Source organism: Bombus vosnesenskii, unplaced genomic scaffold (assembly GCF_011952255.1).
Source record: "Bombus vosnesenskii isolate JDL3184/JDL3185 unplaced genomic scaffold, Bvos_JDL3184-5_v1.1 scf7180000013265, whole genome shotgun sequence".
Classification (NCBI taxonomy): Eukaryota; Metazoa; Arthropoda; class Insecta; order Hymenoptera; family Apidae; genus Bombus; species Bombus vosnesenskii.
The window spans coordinates 187,597-198,928 of NW_022882925.1; positions in this window are offsets into that span (position 1 = coordinate 187,597).

Here is an 11,332-nt window from a genome sequence, read left to right on the forward strand (position 1 = left end):
TAACTATTCAACCCTACTTTATCGCAAACACGAAAACATGCTTAGCGGCTATTCGAATAAGCGTTTAGGCTCCATCGACTGTTGCATTCGTAACACCCATTCGTTTTGAATAATCAGCTTGAAAAACGGATATCGAAGGAACACTACGAGCCTGTTAACAACGGAAGAATACAAGTGTATAGCTGAAGGAGAAGGAATTGGGGTTGCCTTTTGTTGCACGTGCGTGAGAAAAGTCACCCTCGACTTTCAGAAACTCGTCAAGAAATTTAAAAATAACTTCGGTTGACACTTGTTGCGTCTAGGTATGCGGGAACTTCTGAAGTATTTTCAGTTTAATTTTTGCTGCGACACAACACGTGCATTCCGCGGTGTAGTACACGGTTTCTTTTTACCGTTTGTCGGTTGCTTCCAAACGATCGTGTCTAGCACGTGTCTTCCGCTTGAGCTGCTACTGCTCAACGTACAGTAGATCTTACAATAGAATTGTTCGATATTATGATATACTGGCAACTAAGTGATTGCGTATATTGTCATTAGGTGGTAATGACAAAATCCGCGATCACTTAATTGCCAGACCAATATTAGACGCGATAGAATTCAGCGTAGAAAAGAATATTGAAACGAGAGTGAATCATTATGCGATAATGTATACGTCTCATCGGAATGTCGTTGCGTGAGATTACGCGTTATTTGATCATTACGATATGTTAAGAAATTAACGAATCGACAATTTATAGTAATTCTGAATCAATTAAGTACTCGTATAATAATCCATCGGTACTTTAAATTAAACCACCACATAGTATCTGCACGATATGAAATTCCAGTTGTTTTTAACACTTATACGGGTAATAATAAAGTTCTGTCGTGGCCATCGTGGCTATAGATCGGTTCACACGGTCGATCAGTTCGATGTCGCACGGTTCGAGCAAAGTATAGCGAGATAGTATAGGAGCACACCTGCGAAATGTATACTTGCATCTAATTAAATAGATGGTTGTCTGAGCGTATTTTTTATGGGCTCTCGGTACTCGACAGAACGCTATGCATATTCAGGTTGTCCAATGAAGCAGACGATGGTACAGATAATACCTCGTGGATTCCATTTCCGTTTTACACGACCCACGTTTCCTTCCTTTCTGTCGTTCGATGTTGTCTCTGCATACGATAGGTACAGCTCGCGATCAACTCGATTTTAACAGCGGTAAATTGCGTCGGTCTCAAGGATACGAGCTTTGTTTAACCGCTTCGTAATTTTTAATCGCTATACTCGATCGAAATATATGGAAGATAACTCACGGCGTTGCCTTCGATTCGAGGCTAGATGTTGCAGGATAATATGTCGTCATAAATAGGGTTGTTACGTGAAAACTATACTTTAGCCTGTTAAACAATGTCGTTCGTCGATCGAGAATTTTTACAACCACGAAATGCGAAGGCATAACAACGACACAAAACCACATAAACGAGAATAAACGTTAATAAAATTTCTAAAAATTTTTCATAATACGCATAACGTGTTTATAATAATTTTTCCATATTAAATGCTCCGATACTCTTACGAACCGTCGTATACGATTATTCTGTAGAATCATTAGTTGGCTGTGCTTGTTACAGATGATCATAAGGTCAAGGGGCTTGAGCAAAATAAAAAAAAAAAAAAGATAGTGTACCAAAAAATAGCAAATGCAAAGTTTCGTGCGTATCGGAAACTCATTGGAGTGTGCTATCTTGAACAAATCGAGCGTCGTATAATATATGATTCTGGTAGTGAGCAATTCGCTGTAGCTCTCGTAACGAACGTCTGCTATCGACGAGGTTTATTGGAGCGTGACGCGAAACAGGTCCCTCTGTCTCTGCTCGCGGAAACTTTGGAAATATCAACAGGTGCCTTGCCACGCGGATCGCTCTCTCGCACAGGTAATCGCGTACGCCACAATTACTCACTCTCTCGCTCCATTTCGGCATGCGTCCGTGAAACAGCGTCCGCTTCTCCTGTGATTACGAAACGAAACGTTTCCGGGTCAGATAAGCTCCCTTTTATTCGAAGCTGTAGCGTACGGCTGATGTATAAGCAGATTCGAAAGTCCTTTTGGAAAATTTATAAGCGTTACTTTACACCTCCGGGCTAAGAGGAAAGTCTTTTTCGAGATAAGTATTCTTGAAGCGTCACGCCGTCGCTTTTGGCGTGTTTGGAAAGAGTTTACGTTCTATGGGGTATCGTGATGATGATTGGAGGACAATTTTGTTTCTGTTGAAGTTGCGACGATGACGGTAATGCGGACAGGAAAATTTAAAATTGATAATTTCGTGTAAGAATGTCCTGAAACTTGGTAAGTTTCGTATACCATATAGTAATATTTATCATCTTGGTAACGGTAATTTATTCTGAAGTATATACGGTACATTATTTTTACTACGTATAATTTTGTCTTATAAAATTAGTATTTTTACATGGTTTTATGAATAAGTTGACATAAATATACTTTGTATGTTTCTCGTTAATTTCTTCAAATATTTATCCAAACTATTTCCTGTATTCCATCAATGAGATATGACGCAGTATAGTTCCATACACGATTCAACAGCGTTTATCGAACATCATGAACAATATGCTGCATGATGGTCGCAGTCTTAAACGAAAATCCATTTTCGCGATTTCGTGGCACGATCGGATCCGATCGAAATCGGATTCGCGCGACATCGACCCAGTTATTTAACCGTGTTACCGTCCAGCTGACTGGCTAACGTTTCTTCGTCTTTCGTTCCTGCTTATATCCAATTAACCATTAAACACCTCCCATTTTTCTTTGCTTGTTCCCCTTTACGCCACAACTTTATCGCTTTGGAACGATCAGCTCGAGTTTCGATTTGTTTGCACGTTCCGATGCTTATAAACTTATGGTTTCTTTTTTCTTCGCAGTTATCAATTAATCGTGCTTCGTTACAATCCTGAAATCGATGTTAATTCGGTAGAAAGTCTTGGGTCGCGGAAAGGTTTTGTTCCTTTCGTTTCTTTTCCTTTTCATCCTCGGAAGAGTTATCGATTGGTCGTTATGAACTTTTTGATTGAAGAATACGTTACTCGTATCGCGGTTGTAAGGTGTAAACGAAGATACTTTATCATCTGATGCTTTTTCCAGTGTTTGATTAATGATTTGCAAGGATATTTTCGTGACAGGAATGCGGTAAACCTTGGGCCCGTAGGGATATTTTGGATGAGATATATTTCAGCGGCGAACATCGATTAATTTTCCCCGCAATGTCTGTAGATTCATCCAACGTTTACTCCACTTTCGTTGTTTTACATCAAAATTTTACTTCGCGTTTGTTTTCATTTAGGAAAAGCTGCAGCCAACCCCCAGTAGATCAGAATTGTCTTTTCGTTACTACAATCTAGCGAAGAACGTTATATTTTAATGGGAAATTAGATTAATATGAAGACGCATTATCTTGCCAGAATAGTATCTCGTAACGCAATTGTGACAATAATTTGTACGTTTATTCTAATCCTGTTACAAGATAATACTTAATTGATAGAAAATGTCAACATTTTTAAACGATTCTATCTACCTTTAGTCGTTCCTTTCTAGTTAATAACATATCCTAGACACCATTCTCTGTTTTACATTCATCAGAGATGTCGATGACTCGGAGAGAAGCTCAACGTGTACCAGAGATGGTACACGCGACACAGAAGCGCATTAACAGCTTAAGAAATTCCCAAATACGAGGAATATCGCACCGAACGAGAAGCCATAAAAGCATAAAGTTGAACGAAGTAAAGATTGTCGCTGTTGTTGAAGGGGGGACGCGTTGTACCAAACGGAAGGGGGGAAAAAAGGCACGGCGTGCCACCGTAAGCCCGTAAATGGCGTACAGCTGCGAATACGCGGCGACGAGTGCGTATCGAAGAGAAAAGAAACGGGGCCCGCGAAAGAATCATCCGGATCAGATATTTCAGTTTCTCGATTGGGCTGGCTCCGCTCGTTTTTGGACTTACCTCGCCGCCGACTCGACCAAAACCGGCACGAGATGGCTACGAGAGACCGCGCTGATTCCTGGAAGCTTATGGTCTTCCATCGGCGACCAATCATTGCGCGGTTGCGCGTCTTAGCCAGCAATAACACGCGTAAAAGAACAGAACGAGCACTGTTACTCGTAATAACGATTTCTTTTCGCGTTAGTCGCCGTCAAACGCTCGAGTATGTATGACGAACGAGTGTTTTATTAGGTCGTTTGGAAACATCGAAAACTCCAAGGATTCGATATCTTTGATACTCTCGACGATGGTTGTTCCTATCGTTCTAACTCTAAAGTTAATGCTAATCTTCGATCCTAAAGTCGTTCCTCTCTACAGTGGCTATTCCAACTACAAGCTATTCCAACGCCTATCGTAGCAAACCGTTATGTATACATGACGTGTATAAAATTTCGTTAACATCGTTATCATTATACTGGTCAAAGTTGGAACTAATCAGAGTTTCATTTGTTACAGACATATAGAAGAATTTTATATGAGATTATTAATAACGGATATTTGGTTGTTCAACTTGCATTTAATATTTGTACTAAATATGTTATAGTTTCTATGGTTCTCGTTGGAGCGTATGTTTGCAAAATGTTTTGTATAACACGCATATAATATAATTCATAAAAAGTATAAAAAATAATAAGCGTTGAGATGCTTTCGTATAGAGCTATGTGTATATTTCTGAATCTTGATTTTCGACTGTGATGTTAATAACGCTCGTCATTCATAAATTCTCCCACATTTAGAACATCTAACTCTTACGCTATTAAACTAATTATTTGCGTAAATACAACGCTATTGTTATGCATTATAATGCAATGTTAATATTCCTCTCGCAGCTGAAATACGCAAATAGTTAAAGCACGTGGATTAGACAATTAAAATCAAAGAGGCTGACATCTCGATCGGTTGCAACTTTCTTACAGAGACGCTTTTATACCTTTTTAAGCCGTTCCTCCGGTGGTTTTTTAAAGGAGATCGATTGTGTTGTTACGCGAGGCAGGTTTCGTTCACGATGCACGCGAGTTGGTCGCTGCGAGCTGGCGTTTTCTCTTTGATCGCGGTGTCTGCCTCGTTGTTTCAACAATTTCCAGGCATTATTCGCATAAATTGTCGGTTTAAAGCTTCGATGCGGCAATTGAAACGCAAATGCCAGCTTCGGGCTCGGTTTCTCCTTCGGTATGGCATCGATCGTGTGCCCTTTATGATGAAAAGACCGTACGAACAATGTTTCATAATGATGCCGATAATGAACAAAGGAATCGTGATGAACTCGATGCTGCTGCCTTTCCAAATCGAGACAAGGGTAATTTGTAAGGGAAGAAACGTTGCAAGATTTGTTAATGATTCTGTTATGTAATTCCATTTTCGGCTCGACTATTAATGTAAAAATAGTGCGCGAATATTTTATTTTCCTTTCGTCCGTCGTTATCAGGCTATGGGTTTCTATGGAAATTCTATGGAAATAATTGAAATTCACGTTAATGACGATTTGTTTCGCTCGTTGAATATTATAACGAATTATATAAATGAATATTTGAGATGTTTTATACGTTTCTACGTATTACATATACAGGGTGGTTGGTAACTGGTGGTAGAAGCGGAAAGGGGGTGATTCTATGCGAAAAAAGAAGTCGAAAATATAGAATAAAAATTAAAAAAAAATTTTTTTTTTTTAATTTTTCCATCGAGACAACGATCTACAGTGAGATCCGTTATAATGTACCGCACGCGTACCCAGCGAAAATTTAAAGTCGATTTTCTCGAAAACAAAGCCTCGAACGAAAAATTTGTATTCTATATTTTCGACTTCTTTTTTCGCCTAGAATCACCCCCTTTCCGCTTGTACCACCAGTTACCAACCACCCTGTATATTCCTTACCTATACTTTTATACATTTTCAAATTTCCTACGAGATAATTCAATCGAATAAAATCTTTGATTTTGAAGAATTATAAATATATATTACATTACTGCTTCGTACAGTTTAAGAATGGAATTTGAATAAGGAATGGAAAGTACAAGGATAATATCCCTTGTCCCCAAACGCAGACGTTAATGCGAAACGCGCATAAACGTACACGCGCGTATAAACTATTTCAAGTTAATATATAATATTCGACAGTAACTTTGGTGAAATCGTATTTTAAAGTGAAATTGTCACTTTTGATATATATTCACACGCTGTTTCACTTTTTAATATTTCCTACACGCATAATACGTTTATATAATAAATAACACGTGCTTCTCGGTTGCAATTGACCGATATACATATATTCTGGTAATTGCGAAAACACGTATACAAAGTTTCAGATAATTGCGGCGATAATCGAGGAAATAGGAGGTGGCACGTGGACACGGAGGAACAGCCTCACCCTGTCGGCATTTATCCACCATTTCCAGATACGGGGAGTTCCTCTCTCAACAGCTGCACACGCCGCTTTGTGAAAGTGTCGACGTTTTTCATGGCATTGAGAGGAGAAATCGTAATCGGGATCAGTTACTCCTTTCTACTTTGTAACGACCTCCAGATAAGTACAAGATCAATAATTTGAGCACATTAGTCCGAGCCGTCTTATTGATCGTTCGTTGATAAGCGGGAAGAAGGGTTTACGCCAAAATGTGCGACTGCACACAGAGAACGATAATTCACGAGCCCGGAAAGATCATAGTAATTGAAGAAATTGCTTTAATTATATATTCGCACGGTCATTTAATGTACCCTTTATCCCGGTCGTGTCTTATACCGCGAGTTTCAAAGAATCTGCAGGTAAGAAAATTTTAAGGGTTGTTGAGAATTAGAAATTATATATTAATTTGTCTCGATTAGTAGCTTTTCAATCTTTCTTTAATTCTATTTTGAGAAATGCCTTCTCTTCGTTTTTCTTTTCTTTTCTGGAGAAGAACTTTTCGTTGCAATTGTATTTTTATCAATTAATACTCTTTGATTTATCAAATGTGAAATTGTCGTGGGTACGACTCTTCTTATCGTCTTGTACTCATTTTGAAAATTTTCCATTTTATCTTTTTCTATTATTTTAATCAAACATTACCTTGTACATCTTCTTTATGAGAATATTCTCCATTTCTCCGCTGAAGAAGACGATATTTATTTATCAACACGATCATACGTAAGAGACCCTCTAAACTAGGCGATCAATGTACATATGTATACGATATTGACGATACAATATTGAAAACCTTAATTACAGGGTGTCCTGCATCATCGAGGAACCGTTTCGGCGGTGGATTCTGCACATGAAAGCAATAAAAAAAGTTCATACGAACATATGCCCTGTTTGACCTTGTTTTCGAGTTATACCGGGTTGGAACAATTCTATCGAAAGGTGCAAGTAGGTGCACCTTTTTGCAAATTTGCAAACAGAATTCGATCATTCCACGTTGGCCCTTGTATTCTAAACGCTTCCAGTCAATGATGAAATGTCTCTAATCTCGCGACCCTACGCAAGCAGATTATTTTGATCTCGCGACGATACCCAGATGTGGTTTATTAAATAAGAAATTTGCTATAACCCAAAAACAAGGTCAAACAGGGTATGCGTCTGTACGATGTTTTTTTTTTTTTATTATTTCCATCTACAGAATCCACCGTCATAGTGATTGCTCGATGTTGCGGGACACCCTGTACTGGCAATGACATTGGTCGTCTGAACTCTCCTTTAATTTGTACTTTCCGCGGAGTATCGATATACATACTCAAAGTGAAAGAAAGATGTACAGTTATCGCGGATATAGTTCTCTTCCATATTAGTTTAGTGTGTCATTGGAAGGAAATTACTTAAGCATTCTCGTTTCCCATAAAGAAGATTCGAGTTTTATTGCCGACACGATATATAACTCGATTCTGCGGGAATATTTAATCGAGCAACGCTTTAGCAGCAGCCTCGTTTAAATGCAGTTTCGTTCGTTAACTCAATTATCAGCCAATCTCTCGTGACTCTCCCTGAATTTCTCGTTCAATTTCCTTTTTCGTGTTCCTGCAAACTTTTCAGATATTCTGCTCCAGTGACTTGACAATTTAAACATCCTGCAACCATCAAACATTTTTGCTCGATCAATCATCTTTTTTCTTTCGTCCTTTTTTATCCAAACATGTGCCTCTCCAACAGATATACATACGTACATACTCGCAGAAGAAGACAAGACAAATGGACAATTTTTTAACAGAATAAGACTTTTCTTTTTCTTCTAATTGATTGTTTGCAGTTGCATCGACCATTACAATAAGCTACCTTCCAGTGAAATCGTAGTAGCTTGAATGTTATCAATTCTGACTAAATAATATCTGAAAATTGTCGAAGCTCAACATATTTTATCTCTAACTTTCGTCCTTCCTTCTAGCTTCACCCCGAAGAAATCTGGAATTCTTTCTTTTTTCTATTATTTAATTTATACTTCACAATTTGTCCAGCTGGACATTTGGTAAATTTAAATCTGGAATGTCGACGAAACGTATAGACGAGCGATAACGCGACTGAAAGCCGAGGAATCACAGACATGTCGTCTAATGGCCATGAAAGTCGATACTTAAAGTTGCAAAAGCTGGAATTAATGGATTGCCGTGCCGAAAGAACATCAAAATGAACGAAGATGGATTTGGAACGTCGAGAACGGAAAGTTACAAAGGTAATCGAATTACGAAAATATTTTTACCGTTCGAGGAAGAAAAAATTACTGAAATTGCGATTCGATACGATTTACAATTCGGATACGTTTTCCACGTAATAAGAGCGGGAGAAATTTTGCCGAGTAATTTTTGAAATTTCCTCCAGGTAGCCGTTACCAGAGTCGTTTTTGGCATCGTAATAGGACCGCTGCTCTGTAATCAGACTCGGTTGATCCTACGCTTGTTATTGTCAGGTACGGATATATTTTCGTGAATATTATGCGGTCAGCTAGTTATACTTTTTACCCGAAGCGAGCCGCGGGCCTTGTGTACTTAGCCAGTTTTTTTTTTCTGCCGTACGGTCAAGAAAATACCACAGAGAAGATTACCATGAAAAGTATACGTGCCAGGTTAGTTACCATTTAATTAACGCGACTTCTTTCCGATTGCCTTTGCATCGCTCCCTTGTATCATTATCATTCGTGCACTTGTACCTTTACTTGAATTATTATCTGGTTATTATAATTAGCATGTCGCCTTGCGTTAATCGTACTCAGATTTGTATTATAACGTGTCGATCGACTGACACGAATATATTTGCATATATGTATAAAAGATACAGATGTTATCGTAAATTTGTACATTAAGCTTTTGGTTCCGTGCATTTTCATATTTATTGGCATCGCGTCGACTGTCACATTTTTTATCGCTTTTCTTTCGCTTGTACCGTAGATTTTGATTATATCGTTTGATCGGTTTTCTGATTTATGTTATCTGCAATCAATTATACACGATAAAACACGATGACCTTGACGACAGAAATTGTCTTTTAAAAGTTGACACGTGGTAACCGAATAGGCGTACGTAGCTGACAGAAATTACGAAACATTCGGAAATCTCTTTACATTCAGATTGCAAGTCGGACAAGTGGAATTAGGTGTTTTACTATTATTCGATGCTAGACGAAGAGCAGACAAATGATCGTCTGCTAATGATCGCGAATAATATCACGATAAAATTACTACGAGTGGATAAATACGAGAACGAAATTCGTAGAGGGCGGAGTCTCATCCCATGAAAGCCTTTCAAGGCTAATAATATATTCAGAAAATTGCGCTCCACTAAACGATAACGAAAGTTTCGATATCTCGACCCGAGTTTCTAAAAAACGCCACATACGGTTAACGACGTTCCTGTTCTTCACAATAATCATTATCAAAAAGGTTTGTGCATGCTCGCATATACATCGCCGGTATGAAAAGTTTGATAAGTCTGTTCGTTGTTTATAGCCGTTTCGTTAAATAAAAGTCGAGGAAGATTCAGCGGCGTCTGGCCGTAACTGTACTTGATTACCATGGACCAGAAAATTCCACGGATAATTTCTCGAGCGTCTTTAAAGTCCCGTCCGAAAATCATCGTCGTCACGTGAATGGCAATCACCGATCGGTAATCAGCCACGCGAATGGCCACTCTCGCGGTCGAAATCCCAACTGGAGCGCGATTCGAGGTGCATCATAAATATCTGCCTCACCCACGGATATTCTCTGTCTCCAGCTTCTTCGGTCAGCGATAGTCGTTGAATGCGCTCACCACTTTTTCCCTGTCTTGTTCGTTTCCTTGCTTTCGTTCTTTTTTTTTTTTTTTCTAAATTTCAGTTTTTCCTTTTATTTTGTTTTCTCTTTTACGTTCTTATGTTTATCTTATCGTCAAATCCCTTTGACAGAGTTATCTCATGGTAGAACATATAGCTTAGCCTAAATAAAACTCGTTATTTTTTCCTTAACGGATGAAACTCAATTTTATTTCTAATATTTTGTATTTTTATTTTTATTTTGTATTTAATCGACTAATTTTTAATACTTACGAGACGTTTTAGAAATTGATCTTTCCTTTCAAGTACGTATATCGTTTATGATTTACATTTGTAGGTTTCCTAATTTTTAAAAGTAGCTGTATTCTTACCTTTTAGAGTCAGGTTTTAAAAGGTGTCGCAACGAATTAATTCGTCGATGATTTAAATACGTATGGCCGAAATATGGAATTTCAGTTTTCAGCGTTAACTTGCATGCAAATTGGTCTGATACGAATGATAAAGATAAGGTAAAACATTTTAAGTAGTACGATTTTGGTGACTTTCTCTTATAATGTGATGCAACAGGAGATTGGTCAAATGCAATTAATGAAAAATGTAAGATTTAAATCTTTTATGGCATTATAAAATGACGAGAAGCACCGAAACTGCAAATTGAATATAAGAAAATACAAATGACGACAAATTAAAAAAACACATACGAGTGAAATACAGTGTAATTCCAATGTAATTCCCATCAAACTGTATGTTCTCTAAACGATACGAACTCTCAACGAAAACATTAAAAAATCACATCACATTGTAGCGATCGATTAATTAAAAGTGTATAGATAGGATATAATTTGATTTCGGTGTAATTTAACATTTCCAACTTTCATTATGGAACTTTCATATAACTTTAATATGTTTGCCACAAGAAAGTGATACTTTCGATAAATGACAATCGTATATTACGACGATGCAACGATAACGTATTAAAGGATAATAATTCATTTTGATAATTTTCTCCTCGGACCAAGATTGGAATTGATGTCAATGAAACAAAAGCAATAATAAGAACTCGTTATAAGTGCGCGACTTA